Source organism: Coregonus lavaretus, assembly GCF_964263955.1.
Source record: "Coregonus lavaretus genome assembly, contig: HAP1_SCAFFOLD_3869, whole genome shotgun sequence".
NCBI lineage: Eukaryota > Metazoa > Chordata > Actinopteri > Salmoniformes > Salmonidae > Coregonus > Coregonus lavaretus.
The window spans coordinates 4817-26532 of record NW_028161558.1 but is presented as its reverse complement, the minus strand read 5'-3'; the positions used below and the strand labels follow the sequence as shown (position 1 = coordinate 26532).

At 46.6% G+C, this 21716-nt stretch overlaps 1 pseudogene across 1 annotated transcript in view; it reads left to right on the top strand.

The window, feature by feature from the left end:
- The window catches only part of LOC311120399 (protein 4.1-like), a 43302-nt pseudogene extending 25539 nt beyond the window's left edge, over positions 1–17763 (top strand). The window contains exons 12-16 of the transcript in view: positions 2616–2872; positions 4744–4824; positions 6910–6960; positions 8137–8199; positions 17584–17763. The product of the transcript in view is annotated as a protein 4.1-like (transcript). The remainder of the gene's footprint in view (positions 1–2615; positions 2873–4743; positions 4825–6909; positions 6961–8136; positions 8200–17583) is intronic.
- The last annotated feature ends 3953 nt before the right edge of the window (positions 17764–21716 follow it).

Sequence of the window (21716 nt, the reverse complement as noted above, 5' to 3'; positions counted from 1 at the left end):
CATTCAGCAACAATAGAACCACAGTTCATCACTCAGCAACAATAGAACCACAGTTCATCATTCAGCAACAATAGAAACACAGTTCATCACTCAGCAACAATAGAAACACAGTTCATCATTCAGCAACAATAGAACCACAGTTCATCACTCAGCAACAATAGAACCACAGTTCATCATTCAGCAACAATAGAACCACAGTTCATCACTCAGCAACAATAGAAACACAGTTCATCACTCAGCAACAATAGAACCACAGTTCATCACTCAGCAACAATAGAACAACAGTTCATCATTCAGCAACAATAGAAAGACAGTTCATCACTCAGCAACAATAGAAACACAGTTCATCACTCAGCAACAATAGAACCACAGTTCATCATTCAGCAACAATAGAACCACAGTTCATCATTCAGCAACAATAGAACCACAGTTCATCATTCAGCAACAATAGAACCACAGTTCATCACTCAGCAACAATAGAACAACAGTTCATCATTCAGCAACAATAGAACCACAGTTAATCACTTAGCAACAATAGAACCACAGTAATGCTCCTGGTTAAAAATGTCAGTTTCATTCACCTCTCTTAGTATAACAGTTTAATCTTTAAGCCGAGGAGGAAGGTGATTGGGAGTCTGATAGTGGTGGAGGTTGGAACAGGGTGGAAAATGCTGATGAAGCTGGAATAGGGTTGTAAAACTTTCCCCAAATTCCTGCTCCAGACCTTGACAGAGCTGTGGCTGGTGGACCAGAGTGTAGCTCGGCTGCAGCTGCAGTGGAGGTCCCTGGGCCCTAGTCTGAAGGAGAGGGAGTAGGCCCAGCAGACAGCCCTGTCCCTGGACACCCGGAGGCTGGCCTTGCTGGATGAGGAGATCCAGACGAAAATGCAGGAGGTGGAGCAGGAGGCCTTCCAGGCCAGGGAGAGAGCCACCATCCTGGGGGGAGAGGATGAGGAGGCAGGAGGTGGAGCAGGAGGCCTTCCAGGCCAGGGAGAGAGCCACCATCCTGGGGGGAGAGGATGAGGAGGCAGGAGGTGGAGCAGGAGGCCTTCCAGGCCAGGGAGAGAGCCACCATCCTGGGGGGAGAGGATGAGGCGGCTGGAGGGATCGTGACTGATGGTTTGTGCTGATGGACCGTGACCCACTTGACCACGGCAAGCTGCTTGAAATGTCTGCTGGAATATGTGGCTTTGCTTTGGTTCCTGAGAAAGCCCCAAGCACACACAGGAAGAGTAGCTTGAAGGAGAGCCTTCCGCCCTGTTGCTTACTCACCCAGGAACTGACCTTGTTTTTCAAGAGACAACGCCACACTTAACAAGCTGCTGTGTTGTGTTTTCAACTCGAAATGTCTGCTGGGATATGTGGCTTTGCTTTGGTTCCTGAGGACAATGTTACGTTATTAGCCACCGGCAGCCGCTGAGCCTGTGTGTGAGCTAAATAAAAATCAATATGACTTCCTATGGGATCCCGTCGGTCCCATCACACCCACTGTTCCGTGGGTAAATGGCAGAGGCTTAAAATAACTCTATGACGCTACAGCAGAAGAAGAATGGTCCTAACTTTTATAAATTATAATGGTCTTAACTTTCACAAGCAGAAACGTCTCACTGTGAGGATATCGTGACATCTTCCCCCACGCTTCTCTTATAATAACCACAGCTTGATATTGTCTGCTTCTTCCTCTGAGGTACTTTGCTCAGCTATGGATCTCTTGTTCTGGCCCCATTGTGTTCTCACTTGGCTTTTGCAGCAGCTTATAAAGAAGAATGTTACTTCTACAGAAAGAGGTATGGCACTTTGTGTGGTCACATGCCACCAGTCTCAGGCCATAGGATTCTGTCTCTGATCGGTTCTCTTCAGTGCCAGTGAAGGATGACTGGTTTGTGTTGTTGGATCCTTCACATCCTCCAGAGCCTATCCCAGTCCCAACTCCCATCCCCACAGGTACAGCCTCAAGTCTATGTAATTGCGCTGCACCCTGGTGGTTGCACGAGTAACTGTCTTCAATAAGGTGCCGTATGTATGGGGCAATTTGTACATGTTTAATGAGGTGTGTGAGTGTGAGTATTTTATTATGTTGAGTTTGAGTCATTATGTTGAGTGTGAGTCATTATGTTGAGTGTGAGTCATTATGTTGAGTGTGAGTCATTATGTTGAGTGTGAGTCATTATGTTGTGTGTGAGTCATTATGTTGTGTGTGAGTCATTATGTTGAGTGTGAGTCATTATGTTGTGTGTGAGTCATTATGTTGTGTGTGAGTTATTATGTTGTGTGTGAGTCGTTATGTTGTGTGTGAGTCATTATGTTGTGTGTGAGTCATTATGTTGAGTGTGAGTCATTATGTTGAGTGTGAGTCATTATGTTGAGTGTGAGTCATTATGTTGAATGTGAATATGCAGGAGACCTGATGCTAAGAGGCGCTAGCTAAGTCCTCCTCTCCTCTCCTCTCCTCTCCTCTCCTCTCCTCTCCTCTCCTCTCCTCTCCTCTCCTCTCCTCTCCTCTCCTCTCCTCTCCTCTCCTCTCCTCTCCTCTCCTCTCCTCTCCTCTCCTCTCCTCTCCTCTCCTCTCCTCTCCTCTCCTCTCTCCTTCCTTCCACTCCTCCCGTCCCCCTACAGCCATGGTGTCCACTCCAGACAAGAGCACTCGTCCGGTCAGCGCTCCCATCATGTCCCCCGTCTCTCCCGGGGATGCAGCCCCGTCTCCTGTGACCTCGGCCCTGCCCTGCGGTGAGCGGCGAGAAGCCTCCACCCCTGCGGGCCGCCAGTCCCGCTCAGCAGAGAGGAAGGCCAAGGTGGAGAGCAAGGTGGAGAGCAAGGTGACAGAGGTCTCCAAGACACAGAGTTCCAGACCACAGTCCACCCCGGAGTTCAAGGTATAACACTCACAGAATCAGAACACACTGCATCTTGGGATGTAACAGGGATACTTGGTGGTTACTATGGAGCACATTGTACAGTATTTAATTGGACACTCATTGAACCAGGTTGATTACACGAGGATGACACTACACGAGCATAACAAAATGGCTAGCAACAAATTGAAATGCAAGAGAGCAGTTCACTCATTTATATAGGCTTTATAGAGTGTCACTATTTGACAGAGGTTTATACAGTAGCTTTATTAACGCGAGGCATATCCATAGACATGTAAACTCAGCAAAAAAAGACACGTCCCTTTTTCAGGACCCTGTTTTCAAAGATAATTCGTAAAAATCCAAATAACTTCACAGATCTTCATTGTAAAAGGGTTTAAACACTGTTTCCCATGCTTGTTCAATGAACCATAAACAATTAATGGACATGCACCTGTGGAACGGTCGTTAAGACACTAACAGCATACAGACGGTAGGCAATTAAGGTCACAGTTATGAAAACTTAGGACACTAAAGAGGCCTTTCTACTGACTCTGAAAAACACCAAAAGAAAGATGCCCAGGGTCCCTGCTCATCTGCGTGAACGTGCCTTAGGCATGCTGCAAGGAGGCATGAGGACTGCAGATGTGGCCAGGGCAATATATTGCAATGTCCGTACTGTGAGACGCCTAAGACAGAGATACAGGGAGACAGGACGGACACCTGATCGTCCTCGCAGTGGCAGACCACGTGTAACAACACCTGCACAGGATCGGTACATCCAAACATCACACCTGTGGGACAGGTACAGGATGGCAACAACAACTGCCCGAGTTACACCAGGAACGCACAATCGCTCCATCAGTGCTCAGACTGTCCGCAATAGGCTGAGATAGGCTGGACTGAGGGCTTGTAGGCCTGTTGTAAGGCAGGTCCTCACCAGACATCACCGGCAACAACGTCGCCTATGGGCACAAACCCACCGTCGCTGGACCAGACAGGACTGGCAAAAAGTGCTCTTCACTGACGAGACGCGGTTTTGTCTCACCAGGGGTGATGGTCAGATTCGCGTTTAACGTCGAAGGAATGAGCGTTACACCGAGGCCTGTACTCTGGAGCGGGATCGATTTGGAGGTGGAGGGTCCGTCATGGTCTGGGGCGGTGTGTCACAGCATCATCGGACTGAGCTTGTTGTCATTGCAGGCAATCTCAACGCTGTGCATTACAGGGAAGACATCCTCCTCCCTCATGAGGTACCCTTCCTGCAGGCTCATCCTGACATGACCCTCCAGCATGACAATGCCACCAGCCATACTGCTCGTTCTGTGCGTGATTTCAGGAATGACAGGAATGTCAGTGTTCAGCCATGGCCACCGAAGAGCCCGGATCTCAATCCCATTGAGCACGTCTGGGACCTGTTGGATCGGAGGGTGAGGGCTAGGGCCATTCCCCGTAGAAATGTCTGGGAACTTGCAGGTGCCTTGGTGGAAGAGTGGGGTAACATCTTACAGCAAGAACTTGCAAATCTGGTGCAGTCCATGAGGAGGAGATGCACTGCAGTACTTAATGCAGCTGGTGGCCACACCAGATACTGACTGTCACTTTTGACCCCCCCCCCTTTGTTCAGGGACACATTATTCAATTTCTGTTCGTCACATGTCTGTGGAACTTGTTCAGTTTATGTGTCAGTTGTTGAATCTTGTTATGTTCAGACAAATATTTACACATGTTAAGTAGTTGACAGTGAGAGGACGTTTCTTTTTTTGCTGAGTTTATAATTTGGGTATACCTATAGCCCGTGCTCCAGTCGGAGGGTAGCAGCGCCGCCCTGTTGGCAGCCCACTGTAGTGTGTGAGCTCTGAGCTGTCTGTGTGATATTGCCACCACTACAGAGGGAGGGAGCCAGGAGAAGCAGACATCATGCCCCTGCAGTCACCACCACCAACGGGACAGGGAGAGAGAGAAAGAGCCAGGTTTGTGGCCTTTAGCAACGCCCAGCTAGCACAGCATGAGACGCATGAATTAACTGTATGAGTCTGACTGTTATATGCATGGGGAGGGTTATAATACGAAGAGGCTTTACTACTGTCTGTCTGTCTAAAATACAGATGCGTGGGATTTTAACATCTTAACTGTTTGTGTGTGTCTGACTAAAATATACATTAGACACAGGTATTACTACTGTATGTTTAGTCTCGCTTGCCAGACTCACAGCAGCTGTGCAGAGACTACTGTATGTCTGTCAGACTAAACTGTTGATACGTGGAGTGGGTTCAAACATGAGACGCATGACGTTTCTGTGTGTGTCAGACTAAACAAATAAAACATTGATGCGTGGGTGGGGGGGGGGGGGGGGTGGATCCACAACATGAGATGCACGTTTCACCATATTAACATATGTGTGTACGTCTAAAACATGTTCTACCAGATGGGTGTCGGACTAAATATTGATATGAAGAAACAGACCCATGGGGCTCTAACGTTACTGTACCTGCCTCTCTCTTCTCTCCTCTGGGGATCTCTCTTCTCTCCTCTCGGGGATCTCTCTCCTCTCCTCTGGGGGATCTCTCTTCCCTCCTCTGGGGATCTCTCTTCTCTCCTCTCGGGATCTCTCTTCCCTCCTCTGGGGGATCTCTCTCCTCTCCTCTGGGGATCTCTCTTCTCTCCTCTCGGGATCTCTCTTCCCTCCTCTGGGGGATCTCTCTTCTCTCCTCTGGGGGATCTCTCTTCCCTCCTCTGGGGGATCTCTCTTCCCTCCTCTGGGGGATCTCTCTTCTCTCCTCTGGGGGATCTCTCTTCCCTCCTCTGGGGGATCTCTCTTCCCTCCTCTGGGGGATCTCTCTTCTCTCCTCTGGGGGATCTCTCTTCTCTCCTCTGGGGGATCTCTCTTCTCTCCTCTGGGGGATCTCTCTCCTCTCCTCTGGGGGATCTCTCTTCTCTCCTCTGGGGGATCTCTCTTCCCTCCTCTGGGGGATCTCTCTTCCCTCCTCTGGGGATCTCTCTTCTCTCCTCTCGGGATCTCTCTTCCCTCCTCTGGGGGATCTCTCTTCTCTCCTCTGGGGGATCTCTCTTCCCTCCTCTGGGGGATCTCTCTTCCCTCCTCTGGGGGATCTCTCTTCTCTCCTCTGGGGGATCTCTCTTCCCTCCTCTGGGGGATCTCTCTTCCCTCCTCTGGGGGATCTCTCTTCTCTCCACTGGGGGATCTCTCTTCTCTCCTCTGGGGGATCTCTCTTCTCTCCTCTGGGGGATCTCTCTTCTCTCCTCTGGGGGATCTCTCTTCTCTCCTCTGGGGGATCTCTCTTCCCTCCTCTGGGGGATCTCTCTTCCCTCCTCTGGGGGATCTCTCTTCCCTCCTCTGGGGGATCTCTCTTCCCTCCTCTGGGGGATCTCTCTTCCCTCCTCTGGGGGATCTCTCTTCTCTCCTCTGGGGGATCTCTCTTCCCTCCTCTGGGGGATCTCTCTTCCCTCCTCTGGGGGATCTCTCTTCTCTCCTCTGGGGGATCTCTCTTCCCTCCTCTGGGGGATCTCTCTTCTCTCCTCTGGGGGATCTCTCTTCCCTCCTCTGGGGGATCTCTCTTCCCTCCTCTGGGGGATCTCTCTTCCCTCCTCTGTGGGATCTCTCTTCTCTCCTCTGGGGGATCTCTCTTCTCTCCTCTGGGGGATCTCTCTTCCCTCCTCTGGGGATCTCTCTTCTCTCCTCTGGGGATCTCTCTTCTCTCCTCTGGGGATCTCTCTTCTCTCCTCTGGGGATCTCTCTTCTCTCCTCTGGGGGATCTCTCTTCTCTCCTCTGGGGGATCTCTCTTCCCTCCTCTGGGGGATCTCTCTTCCCTCCTCTGGGGGATCTCTCTTCCCTCCTCTGTGGGATCTCTCTTCTCTCCTCTGGGGGATCTCTCTTCTCTCCTCTGGGGGATCTCTCTTCCCTCCTCTGGGGGATCTCTCTTCCCTCCTCTGGGGGATCTCTCTTCTCTCCTCTCCTCTGGGGGATCTCTCTTCCCTCCTCTGGGGGATCTCTCTTCCCTCCTCTGGGGGATCTCTCTTCACTCCTCTGGGGGATCAGCAGCATTCGCCCCGGGAGAGAACCGGCACGGAGATGGTGCGAGTGAGGAAGGTTAGATATCTGTCTACAGTTAGCTTGTGTTCCGAATGGCACCCTATTCCCTATCTAGTGCACTACTTTAGACCAGAGCCCCATTCCCTATCTAGTGCACTACTTTAGACCAGAGCCCCATTCCCTATCTAGTGCACTACTTTAGACCAGAGCCCTATTCCCTATCTAGTGCACTACTTTTGACCAGACCCATAGGGAATAGGGTGCCATTTGGGACACAGCCTCAGTGTTTTGCATGAGTCACCATCCTCATCCTCGCATCTCTCCCTATATTTTAAACTATTTATATTGCAAAAGGGGTAAAAATACACCATTTTTTGTTTGTTCGTAATGTTTATTTTTGGTCCGTTTTATTTCTCTGTCTTCCATCCTTGTATATCTACTGTACAGTGTCGTTATACAAGACAGAGCTGTTTGGCTGCGGAGTTCCCTTCTTAACGACTTCATGTGTTCACAATGATCAAAATACTTATTTGGACAGTTACGGAGAAAGAAAATCCGTTTTTTTTCTCTCTAGTTTCTACCATTTGTTTTGAAACTACTTAGGCTACTTATCCAACCGTATCAGCCTTGCAGAGGCAATACGTAAAGCTTTACTGTTGTGGACATCATTCAGGACTAGAGGGATAAACCAAATGAATGAGGTGCCTGTAAGTGAATGAATCTGGATTGACCAAGCCTGTGCTCTAGACAGTATAATGAGGAAAGGCCCTCAGCTGCACTTGTCTGCCACCTCAGTTAAGAGTCAATCAAATAAGGCAGTGAATGATGCTTTTGGTAATGCATAAAAAATGATAATGCACAACGATAATGCACGACTACTACTACTACTCAGCCGCAGCCTGTACTGTATGTATATGGTGGATTTATCTGTCAACATCTGGTTCTCTCTCACAGCTAGTCCTGAAATACAGAAACCACCAGGTTTTGGTAACTGTGTACGACCCGCGCGGTCTCCGCTGGTGACCATCATCACCCCTGGACCTTTGCACTCACCCTGCACACTGCTTCGCTGCACTTCCCATAGCATCTATGATTTGATCCATCTCCCACTTCTCCCACCGTGAGGAGCAAAGGCACCGGATGCTTGCAGGTCAAACAGTAAAAGTAAAAAAAAAACGAGAATGAAGGAGACCAACTTGTTCCTGTTTTCTTCTTCTTCTTCGTTTTTCACAGAAAAGAGCTAAGAAACATGAGGATGAAACTATTTATATCAGGCATAGCAATTTAATGTTGGAGGTTTGTATCCCACTCTAGAATAAGACCTTTTTGCTCTTTGACTGTTTGTTGCTGCATGTTCTCTCTCTCTCTCTCTCTCTCTCTCTCTCTCTCTCTCTCTCTCTCTCTCTCTCTCTCTCTCTCTCTCTCTCTATCTATCTCTTCCTCTCTCTCTCTCTCTCTCTCTCTCTCTCTGTCTCTCTCTGTCTCTCTCTCTCTCTGTCTCTCTCTCTCTCTCTCTCTCTGTATCTCTCTCTCTCTCTGTCTCTCTCTCTCTCTCTCTCTGTCTCTCTCGCTCTCTCTCTGTCTCTCTCTCTCTCTCTCTCTCTCTCTCTCTCTCTCTCTCTCTCTCTGCATGGGAGTTGTGTTCACTTGCCTGTTTATCTTTTTTCTGTTTGTCTTGACTCCTCTGCTCTATTCTCTCTTTCGTTTCTACACCCACCCTGTTTTCAGCTGAACCCTAACGGCTTGGCATGCACTCTTTTCCTCTTTCCGTCCAATGCAAGTACTCACTTTTACTTTGATCTTCCCTGCTGGGCACAGGCATCAATTCAACGTCTATTCCACATTGGTTCCACGTCATTTCATTGAAATGTCAAGGACCTCGTAGGGTCAGAGTTGAACAGAAAAGCAGCAGGCTCCGGACCTCGTAGGGTCAGAGTTGAACAGAAAAGCAGCAGGCTCCGGACCTCGTAGGGTCAGAGTTGAACAGAAAAGCAGCAGGCTCCGGACCTCGTAGGGTCAGAGTTGAACAGAAAAGCAGCAGGCTCCGGACCTCGTAGGGTCAGAGTTGAACAGAAAAGCAGCAGGCTCCGGTCCTCGTAGGGTCAGAGTTGAACATCACTGCTATAGAGAATAGTGGTGCCAGTTGGGACGTTGCCATGTCTTTGATTCATGATTATCATCACAATAATAACTGTCGGCTGGACTACTGCTGAATAACTGCTCAGGACTAAGTATCCTCAGGCACATTGCTGGGAGAGCCTATGTGTGTGTGTGTGTGTGTGTGTGTGTGTGTGTGTACGTGCATCTTCTGTGATTGTGTGTGTGTGTAGATGCGTGCATCTTCTGTGTATGTGTGTGTGTGTGTGTGAACTCCCATGTTGTGTGCATAAGAGGACTCTTACTCACACTCACCCCTCCTGCATACCAGCATACCATACTACCACCAGTGAAATGGTCACATGGTCACCTAGGGTCAAAGGGTAAATCTGTCTCTCTCTCCATTTGGCACAGATGATCAATGTGTATATAATTAAACAATACAGCCCGAGGGGCTTTGGTATATGGCCAATGTACCATGACTAAGGGCTGTTCTTACGCACAACGCAACGAGGAGTGCCTGGATACAGCCCTTAGCCGTGGTATATTGGCCATATACCACAAACCCCCAAGGAGACGTATTGCTATTATAAACTGGTTACCAACGTAATTAGAGCAGTACAAATAAATGTTTTGTCATACCCGTGGTATACGGTCTGATATACCACGGCTGTCAGCCAATCAGCATTCAGGGCTCGAACCACCCAGTTTATAATACATTATATACAGAAGTTGGATCTTAACTTGATCACTCTTTTTTCGCAGAGGATTTTCCTGCTGCATCGGTAAATTCTAATTAGTCTTGTGAGTCCCTGAAAAAGAGCAGTTCTCTTTTTCTTTATGTGGGGCCAGTCGAGTCATTGGGATCAGGGCTTGCTATCAAAATAATTTTGGACAGTCACTACCATCATGGGACTTTTATTAATTGTTTTATTCTGTGTTGTTACAGCATTCAACCCACATAATGCAGAGTGCATTTAATGTCTAAAAAAAATCTTTGAAATCGAAAACCGTTATAATTTTTTTATAATCAAACTGAAACCGAACTGACCTCAAAAAGCACTAATCGCTAGGGTAATGGACGAATGTGTCTAGCACTGCAGACTCAGTCTCTCTGTTTTGGATACTCTATAGCGTTTGCATAAGTTGATGTTGTTATTATTAGGTAACTTTAGTGCCTTTAGTTCTGGTGAGTCAGTTCTCCTTTTGTTTTAACGTTTTATTTCATTATCATGAAGCTGCTCATTTCTATTATTAGGCTATGTCATTTCTTTAAAGACATTGCTGCTGCTGGTATTGCTGTAAGATGTGATTTATTTTAAAGTATATATATTTTAAAACAGCCTCGTTTTGGTTTGTAAATTAAGTATTTCTTATTTATTTGATATGCGCAACTTGTTTTAAGTCCTTCACTATTTCAGCAGTGCTCTCTACTCGTTAGGTTTAGTGTTCCCCACTACAAGGATTAGCGGTTACCTTGTTCTGTTAGGTGATCAGGGTGGACTTTCATACCAGACTTCAGAGTATTGTTTGTTTATGTTTTTTTTTTTTTTTTTTTTTTTTACTTTTTGGGTTTTTATTTGCTCTTTTTGGAAAAAAATTTAATGGTTCAGTTGTTATTGTAATCTGGCATCTATCCTTTTCCCACCTGACTTTACATGGCTAGGCCTAATATCATGAGAGTGCTAAATCATGGCTGGCTGGAATGCTAAATCTTTAAATCACCAGCTCTCCTAGGGTATCCTCTTCATCAAAGACAGTATTCGCAATTCAGCTATTTCGTAAGACATACAGTGGGGGAAAAAAGCATTTAGTCAGCCACCAATTGTGCAAGTTCTCCCACTTAAAAAGATGAGAGAGGCCTGTAATTTTCATCATAGGTACACGTCAACTATGACAGACAAATTGAGATGTTTTTTCTCCAGAAAATCACATTGTAGGATTTTTTATTAATTTATTTGCAAATTATGTTGGAAAATAAGTATTTGGTCACCTACAAACATGCAAGATTTCTGGCTCTCACAGACCTGTAACTTCTTCTTTAAGAGGCTCCTCTGTCCTCCACTCGTTACCTGTATTACTGGCACCTGTTTGAACTTGTTATCAGTATAAAAGACACCTGTCCACAACCTCAAACAGTCACACTCCAAACTCCACTATGGCCAAGACCAAAGAGCTGTCAAAGGACACCAGAAACAAAATTGTAGACCTGCACCAGGCTGGGAAGACTGAATCTGCAATAGGTAAGCAGCTTGGTTTGAAGAAATCAACTGTGGGAGCAATTATTAGGAAATGGAAGACATACAAGACCACTGATAATCTCCCTCGATCTGGGGCTCCACGCAAGATCTCACCCCGTGGGGTCAAAATGATCACAAGAACGGTGAGCAAAAATCCCAGAACCACACGGGGGGACCTAGTGAATGACCTGCAGAGAGCTGGGACCAAAGTAACAAAGCCTACCATCAGTAACACACTACGCCGCCAGGGACTCAAATCCTGCAGTGCCAGACGTGTCCCCCTGCTTAAGCCAGTACATGTCCAGGCCCGTCTGAAGTTTGCTAGAGTGCATTTGGATGATCCAGAAGAGGATTGGGAGAATGTCATATGGTCAGATGGAACCAAAATAGAACTTTTTGGTAAAAACTCAACTTGTCGTGTTTGGAGGACAAAGAATACTGAGTTGCATCCAAAGAACACCATACCTACTGTGAAGCATGGGGGTGGAAACATCATGCTTTGGGGCTGTTTTTCTGCAAAGGGACCAGGACGACTGATCCGTGTAAAGGAAAGAATGAATGGGGCCATGTATCATGAGATTTTGAGTGAAAACCTCCTTCCATCAGCAAGGGCATTGAAGATGAAACGTGGCTGGGTCTTTCAGCATGACAATGATCCCAAACACACCGCCCGGGCAACGAAGGAGTGGCTTCGTAAGAAGCATTTCAAGGTCCTGGAGTGGCCTAGCCAGTCTCCAGATCTCAAACCCATAGGAAATCTTTGGAGGGAGTTGAAAGTCCGTGTTGCCCAGCGACAGCCCCAAAACATCACTGCTCTAGAGGAGATCTGCATGGAGGAATGGGCCAAAATACCAGCAACAGTGTGTGAAAACCTTGTGAAGACTTACAGAAAACGTTTGACCTGTGTCATTGCCAACAAAGGGTATATAACAAAGTATTGAGAAACGTTTGTTATTGACCAAATACTTATTTTCCACCATAATTTGCAAATAAATTCATAAAAAATCCTACAATGTCAATTTCTGGATTATTTTTCCTAATTTTGTCTGTCATAGTTGACGTGTACATATGATGAAAATTACAGGCCTCTCTCATCTTTTTAAGTGGGAGAACTTGCACAATTGGTGGCTGACTAAATACTTTTTTCCCCACTGTATGGCATATCTGATGCGTTGCGTTTCCGCAATCCCACAGCTAGGGAGAATTATTTTTTCTCGCCAGTTCATAAGACCTCACGTATAGACTACTTTTTCCTAGACAATAGATTTCTGCCACTTATCACGGAGTGTGATTACCAAGCTATAGTCATTTCGGATCATTCTCCCCTTACTATGAAACTACTTATACCAAATACACAGCCTAATTATCGCCCTTGGCGGCTTAACGCACTACTGCTACCAAAAGTTGCTTTTATATCATCTCAAATTGAGCTAATTCAAGCCCCTGGAATGTCTCCTACGACAGTATGGGAAACAATGAAGGCTTATCTAAGGGACCAAATTATTTCGTACGGCGCAAGATTAAGGAAATGCAATATTCAACGCCTAGGGGAACTTACAAATAAAATCTTGGATTTTGGATATGGATATAGCATATTCACAGTCTTCATCCGCAGATTTACTACAACAACATTTGACAATTCAGACAGAGTTTGATCTTCTTTCAACTCGACAAGCTGAAAATCGAATGAGTAAATCTCTATACTAAAATGATGAACATGGAGAGAAGTAAAGGGAACATGCTAGCACACCAGCTGCATCAGAGAACCAATCAAACCATCCCTGAGATAACTGACGAGCTGGGTAACAAATTGTCACGATCGTCGTATCGAGTAGACCAAGGCGCAGCGTGTTGAGCGAACATACTTTATTTAATTAAAGTGCACACACGAATAACAAAACAACAAACGATACCGTGACGTCCTAAGTCTAAACACAACCAACTGGAACAAGATCCCACAAACACTAAGGGAAAACCGACAGTTAAATATGGCTCCCAATCAGAGACAACCAGCCACAGCTGACACTCGTTGCCTCTGATTGGGAGTCACTCTGGCCAACATAGAAATACCACAACTAGAACTCCCAACAAAGAAATACAACACATAGAATGAACACACCCTGGCTCAACATATAGAGTCCCAGAGCCAGGGTGTGACACAAATGAATTGATTATTTAGAGATAAATTCATGCGATCATAACTTTTACTCACAATTATACACTTCGGAGTCCGCTGGAATTGGAAGAACAGTTCTCTGTGGAAGAGATTGTGTTGGCAATTAAATCTATTCAGTGTGGTAAATCCCCTTGACCCGACGGATTTCTGATCAAATTCTTTAAAAAAAAATGATCAGATCAACTTTCTCCTCTCTTGCTTTCCGTATTTGAGAAATCATTCTCCTCAAACTCTTTACCCTCAACAACGACACAATCATGTATTTCACTTATTCTGAAAAGGGTAAAACACCCTCTTGGTTCATTTAGGCCCATTTCTTTACTGAATTGCGATGTAAAGATACTTTCTAAGATGCTTGCCTGCCGTTTTGAGTCCTTCCCATTATCTCTACAGATCAAACTGGTTTAATAAAAAATCGTAATTATTTTTTCAACATCAGACATCTTTACAATATACTTTATAATCCCTCTTCATCTGACACTTCAGAGTAATTGTTATCACTTGATGCTGAGAAGGCGTTTGATCGGGTGGAGCGGGATTATCTTCTTTATACTCTCAAACTATTTGGATTTGGTCCCAATTTTATGTCCTGGATCAAAGTCCTTTACTCCTCCCCTATGGCTGAGGTGCGCACAAATAATAACCTTTCATCCTATCTCCAACTTCAACGTGGGACAAGACAGGGTTGTCCTCTATCCCCTCAGCTGTTTGCCATCGCAATCGAGCCTTTAGCCATAGCAATACGTAATAACTCCACTAACAAAGGTATTGGAAGAGGGGGCTTAGAGCATAAATTCTCACTCTATGTGGATGACATGCTATTATATATGTCTGACCCCGTAAACTGGTCTTTTAATAAATAAATAAAAATACAATTTAAAATAGTTCATCGGCTGCATTGGTCAAAGGCAAAATTATCCAAAATTAGACCAGAAATTGACCGATGTAAGCAGGCTCCTGCTACTGTATTGCACCTGTTTTTGACATGCCCGAAATTGACAGATTTCTGGATATACATTTTTGAGACGTTTTCTAAGATACTGGAGAGACCTATAAAACCTTCTGCCTTTATTTATTATTATTATTATTATTATTATTATTATTATTATTATTTCATTATTCGGATTGGCACCACAGGAGGCCCCAGGAGGCCCCTTCGAAGCTGCCTCCTTGTCAGAACGCTGAGTGTGGATGTGGTGCAGGGAATCAAGCGCAGGAACAAGGGTGTTCGTCAACAGACTTTAGTAATCCAAAATAGAACTCCAAACAGGTGAATAGCCAACCCAACCGGGAGGCAAGAACAAATTACGCACACACACAACAGTGCGTAAAAACAAGAAAAGGCGCACGCAGTGCGGACTCTCGACAACAAACAATACGAGAGAGAAAACCCATCAACAGTAACAGCTGACATAACAATCACACATAACACCTGCCCCAACACACGATAACTAAATAGGAAACAAAATCAAACACTAACAAGGGACAGGTGTACAAACAGACAAAACCAAACAAACATGAAACATCGAACGGTGGCAGCTAGTACTCCGGGGACGACGACCGCCGAAGCCTGCCCGAACAAGGAGGAGGAGCAGCCTCGGCCGAAACCGTGACACTCCTCTCCTTGTTCGGGCAGGCTTCGGCGTTCGTCGTCACCGGCGTACTAGCCACTCATCTCATCATTCCATTGGTTTTGTCTTGTTTTACACACACCTGGTTCATATCCCCTCATCAGTCCCTGTAGAAGTATTCCCTCTGCCCCCCATGTCTTTGTGTGGGATTATTTAATGTGGAGGTGTCGATAGCTCGGTGGAGCTGTATGTATTGTATCGCCGGGATTTCACCCGTGTGTTTTGTTTTTCTCCAGTGCGCCGTTATACCGCACTGTAGTTGTTTTACGCATTGCTGCGATACCGCTCTATTGGCCGAATAAACCATTTATTTTTCCTCCTGCTCGATCGGTTTCCTCCTACTTTTAGCCATTGGATAAAGGAAGTTATGCAACATCTCAAGCTAGAGAAAATACGCTACTCCGTTAGGGGATCTGCAATTACATTTTATAATATCTGGCAACCTTTCCTAACCTTTGTAGAAGAAATGGACCCTGCTAATTTCACAGCTCCATAAACCAACCCAAATTAGAATTTCTATCACTATTTTAGCTTTTTTTTACTTTTTGTTTTATAATATATATATATATATTTTACTATTTGATTATATTACTCATTTTATATCATACCTGCTTTAAGTCTGGTATTGGGGTGGGGCTCTGTTGGAGCATAGGGGGGTTGGGTTTGAGGCATGCAGCGCACAATTGACCCAGCGTCGTCTGGGTTAGGGGAGGGTTTGGCCGGACGGGATTTCCTTGTCTCATCGTGCTCTAGTGACTCCTTGTGGCGGGCCGGGCACCTGCAAGCTGACTTCGGTCGTCAGTCGGACTGTGTTTCCTCTGACACATTGGTGCGGGTTAAGTGAGCAGTGTGTCAAGAAGCAGTGCGGCTTGGCAGGGTCGTGTTTCGGAGGATGCATGACTCTCGACCTTCGCCTCTCGCGAGTCCGTAGGGGAGTTGCAGCGCTGAGACAAGACTGTAACTACCAATTGGATATCACGAAATTGGGGAGAAAAAGGGGTCAAAGTAAAAACAAAGCAAAAAAACACATTGGGGGACCAACCTGGCCTCAGATCTCTGCAGCACTAGCTGCCAAAACCAACAGCTTACATTTATGTAGACCAGATTTTGTCAGACAGATAAAACATTTTAGGCTTCAGGTACCATGGGACCATTTCACCAGCATTCACTGGCAGGGAGCCACACCGGTGCTCTGTAGTGAAGCAAGACAATGTTATCCCCATGCTTTACCTCTCAGAGCTCCTCTCTACTCTCTGGCTCTGTCCCAAATGGCACCATATTCCCTATACAGTGCACTTCTTTTGACCAGAGCCCTATGGGGCTCCCTATGGGCCCTGGTCTAAAGCAGTGCTCTATATACAGATGTAGGATCTTAATTTGATTTGAGCCCGTTTGCTACAGCAGGAAAATAATCCTTCAGCAATAGGATATGTGAATTATATTACGTGAATTATATTTAATGGATATTATTTGTAGGGGTTGATCAAAAAAACGTTTTACTGCGAATCAGGTCCGACATTTTTTACGTGGAAATGACAAACTTTAGACGGCTTTTTAAACCTCGAATACACTACAAGTTTTAATTTCCTGCTGTGCAGGAAAGTTCTCAGCAACAAAATAATTATCAAATTAAAACTCCTAGGGGATGTAGATTCTGTTCAGAACAGACGTGGTTTATGAATAGTTATTAGCCAGGAGACTGTAGTCTAATGGGTGTTGTCTTTTATCTCTCTGATCACGATCCCAACATGTGATAGATTGGTAATGGCCAATTACTCAAAATCACCTTCTGCACCATGAATATGGATCGGCACGGACACTAGACGGAGATGGATCGTCTAAAGTTCTATCTGCAGAGGAAGGAACAGAGTGGAGAGAACACAGGACAGTCTGTTGTTTGTCTATAGAACGTCATGTGGTCTGGATGGACTAAGGCCCGTTAGAGTCTGTTCATGTCATGTTGGTTGTCCTCTTTGTGAGGGACAAGGCCTGTTCCAACTTCCAACTGCATTTTGTTTGATATGATAAGCAAATCATCAATCATGTTGCACTCTGCTAAACTTGTAAGTGTGTCATTACCAGTCACTACCCCAAATAATGACATACTTTCTCCCTACCCCCTCCCAATCTGAGGGCTTCACCCTTTTGCCCTTCCTTGCTATCTCTTTCTTCCTTACCCTTAAACTATCCCCCCCTCTCTCTCTTTATCTATCATGCACTTCTCCTCTGCCCCCTCTCTCTCTTTATCTATCATGCACTTCTCCTCTGCCCCCTCTCTCTCTTTATCTTCCCCGCTCTCCCAATCGTTCTATTTCCCTTTGGTCCCCCCCCCCCCCTTTGCTCTCTCTTTCTCTCCCCTCTCCCCTCTCCCCGCCACCCCCCTCCACCTCCACCTCCCCCCCCCCTCTCTCTCTTTCTTTCTCACCCCATCCCCCTCTGTCTCGCCCTCCCTCCCCTGTCCCTCCACCCTCTCTCCACCCCTCCTACTCTCCTTCCCCCCCTCTCTGTCTCTCCACACTCCTCTCCCTCCTCCCAGGACCTGGATAAGACCCAGACAGAGATCATGCGTCACCACACCAGTATCAGTGAGCTGAAGAGAAGCTTCATGGAGTCTGTTCCGGAGCCGCAGCAGAGTGAGTGGGACAAGCGCCTGTCCACACACTCACCCTTCCGCACGGCCAGCATCAACGGACAGCTGCAGCCAGGCACTGACGGGGTGAGTCAACACCAACAGAACGAATAGAACGGGCCTCCCCATTCAAGTCAATGATGCCATAATGGGTGAACTGGCGAGTGTGCCAATGAGTTTACCAGTCAAATTGCCAGGGTTAGAGGCTCTAAGCCCCTTCTAGAGATTATTATATTTCTATGGAGTCAACAGAACAACCAGTCTTGGTACAGAACAGAGAGACAGAGACAGCCATAGCAGCCCATGGTACTCAGAGAGACAGAGACAGCCATAGCAGCACATGGTACTCAGAGAGACAGAGACAGCCATAGCAGCCCATGGTACTCAGAGAGACAGAGACAGCCATAGCAGCACATGGTACTCAGAGAGACAGAGACAGCCATAGCAGCCCATGGTACTCAGAGAGACAGAGACAGCCATAGCAGCCCATGGTACTCAGAGAGACAGAGACAGCCATAGCAGCACATGGTACTCAGAGAGACAGAGACAGCCATAGCAGCACATGGTACTCAGAGAGACAGAGACAGCCATAGCAGCACATGGTACTCAGAGAGACAGAGACAGCCATAGCAGCCCATGGTACTCAGAGAGACAGAGACAGCCATAGCAGCCCATGGTACTCAGAGAGACAGAGACAGCCATAGCAGCCCATGGTACTCAGAGAGACAGAGACAGCCATAGCAGCCCATGGTACTCAGAGAGACAGAGACAGCCATAGCAGCACATGGTACTCAGAGAGACAGAGACAGCCATAGCAGCCCATGGTACTCAGAGAGACAGAGACAGCCATAGCAGCACATGGTACTCAGAGAGACAGAGACAGCCATAGCAGCCCATGGTACTCAGAGAGACAGACAGCCATAGCAGCCCATGGTACTCAGAGAGACAGAGACAGCCATAGCAGCCCATGTTACTCAGAGAGACAGAGACAGCCATAGCAGCCCATGGTACTCAGAGAGACAGAGACAGCCATAGCAGCACATGGTACTCAGAGAGACAGAGACAGCCATAGCAGCACATGGTACTCAGAGAGACAGAGACAGCCATAGCAGCACATGGTACTCAGAGAGACAGAGACAGCCATAGCAGCCCATGGTACTCAGAGAGACAGAGACAGCCATAGCAGCACATGGTACACAGAGAGACAGAGACAGCCATAGCAGCACATGGTACTCAGAGAGACAGAGACAGCCATAGCAGCACATGGTACTCAGAGAGACAGAGACAGCCATAGCAGCCCATGGTACTCAGAGAGACAGAGACAGCCATAGCAGCCCATGGTACTCAGAGAGACAGAGACAGCCATAGCAGTCCATGGTACTCAGAGAGACAGAGACAGCCATAGCAGCCCATGGTACTCAGAGAGACAGAGACAGCCATAGCAGCCCATGGTACTCAGAGAGACAGGCAGCCTTAGCAGCACATGGTACTCAGAGAGACAGAGAGGCCTTTATTCTCTCTAGTCCCACTCAAAGTACCAACAGGATTCCTGACAACAACAGGATGTTTGAAAATTTTTTTTTTACTTTTGACTGGCTTTTTGTATTTGCTGGCACAATTTTACCGATAGGAATGTTCTGTTTATGTGCTTTCATTTTCAATTGAAGATGTGTTTTGACTTTCTTTGAGCAAGTTTTCTTGCTTTGTTGTTTTCTAGTTGTTACATGCTGACCAGACAGCACGCGCGAAAAGCATTAAACATTTATGGCAATTTAGCTAGCTAGCTTGCTGTTGCTAGCTAATTTGTCCTGGGATATAAACATTGGGTTGTTATTTTACCTGAAATGCACAAGGTCCTCTACTCCGACAATTAATCCACAGATAAAAAGGTAAACGGAGTTAGTTTCTAGTAATCTCTCCTCCTTCGGGCTTCTTCTTCTTTGGACTTTATATGGTGGTTGGCAACCAACTTTAAGGTGCATTACCACCACCAATGTTGTAGAAAATTGTCTTTGTCCTCATTCAAACACAAAGTACTTTCAGAGTTTTTGTAGAATTAAGATAGACTTTATTACAATCAATATAGTTCCGTGTCTGGAAACAATAGTGGTGGGCCCAAGCCCTGTTATGCAAAAATAACAGAGCCCTTTCCTAGCTCCGTTCTGACCCCCTAATTAATTCCCAAACCTATCAATCGATACTTAAACATGGCTTAAAACATGGCAGGTCCATAATCAATCTCTCAAACATAGACAAGCCTCCTCTCTCTTTATCACCCAGTGTAAACGCCCCTCATGCTGTGATCAACCATGTTTAGTCTGAACTGTTCGACCCTGGCTCCGTTCCAGGACTATACCTGAGGAGAGAGGCAAAGGGCAACAGTCTGGTTTCAGTCACTGATAAAGCAGGACAGCCGTGGATTAGGGAGGAGCGAGGAATTCGACCCGAAGACAGGTCAGATGAAAAAAGAAGAAACAGTCCTATTTCCCACACACAGACACCAGGCAGGGCAATGACTACACCAGTGAGAGGAACCAATTCAGTTCTTGCCTGGCAACAGAGATGTTCCCATGTTTAACCCTGGCTCCGTGTTCGTCATGTTGTGATTAACTATGTTTATCTTATAGTCTACTGAGTCTGAAGAGATTTAAATATAGTCTACTGAAAAATCCCAATCACCAACTGGACTGGAGTGTGGACCTCAGTTCATCTTTCAATCACCCACGTGGGTATATGCTCCTAAAAACCAATGAGGAGATGGGAGAGGCGGGACTTGCAGCGCGTCAAGCGTCACAAATAGAACCAAGCTCTATTTTAGCGCCTGGCTACACAGACGCTCGTTGACGCGCACGAGCAGTGTGGGTGCAGTGATTGAATCACATGTATGTGTACATTTATTTAGCAACGTTTCGAGCACGCGACGCGAGCGGTGTGGTCAGCGTGTTACTTTGGATTGCACAGAGTCATTAGTCCCAGTAGGGTTTCCTGTGGTCTTTTCTCATGTCATTCAGTTGTTGTTTTTGACACAAATCAATGTCCAGTCACTAATCTAGAGGATGCAATCATCTCAGTTTCAGTTTTTGACAAGTCAATGTCCAGTTTCTAGAGAATGGCAGTCAGATTACCCTCATTACAGGGGTGCTGTGTTGTGTTAATTTGAAAGAAAAGTATTATTTTTTTCATTTCCTCATACTTGGTAGAGAGAAATAGAGGATTTTTCATTCCCTAAGGATGTACCGTGCACAGGGTCATAGTCAGCAGACAGAATGTTTCAGAGAGTTTCTCTGTGTCTGTGTATCTCAGTGGACATGCTCTTGGAGTCTCTTTCTCTGTGTATATTCATGTGTGTGTGTGTGTGTGTGTGTGTGTGTGTGTGCAGGTGAGGACGGCCTCCCTATCACCTGCATACAGAGTAGTTGGTGGCGTATCAGAGGTAAAGGTACTCTAATTCAGTCCTTACTGGCCGTACAGGGGCTGGGCTGAGCTGGGCTGGGTTGGGGTGGGCTGGGCTGGGTTGGGCTGGGTTGGGTTGGGTTGGGCTGGGTTGGGCTGGTCTGGGTTGGGTTGGGCTGGGCTGGGTTGGGTTGGGTTGGGCTGGGTTGGGCTGGGTTGGGCTGGTCTGAGCTGGGCTGCAGTAAGAGAACACTAGCTGGCGTTTCTTTACCAGCTAACAATAAAGAACAGACCATGTTGTGTATGGTAGCTGTATGGAGGCTGTGCTGAGGCTGTGTGGAGGCTGTATGGAGGCTGTATGGAGGCTGTATGGAGGCTGTGTGTATGGAGGCTGTGTGTATGGAGGCTGTGTGGAGGCTGTGTGGAGGCTGTATGGAGGCTGTGCTGAGGCTGTGTGTGTGGAGGCTGTGTGGAGGCTGTGCTGAGGCTGTGTGTATGGTAGCTGTGTGGAGGCTGTGCTGAGGCTGTGTGTATGGAGGCTGTGTGGAGACTGTGCTGAGGCTGTGTGTATGGAGGCTGTGTGGAGGCTGTATGGAGGCTGAGTGGAGGCTGTATGGAGGCTGAGTGGAGGCTGTATGGAGGCTGTG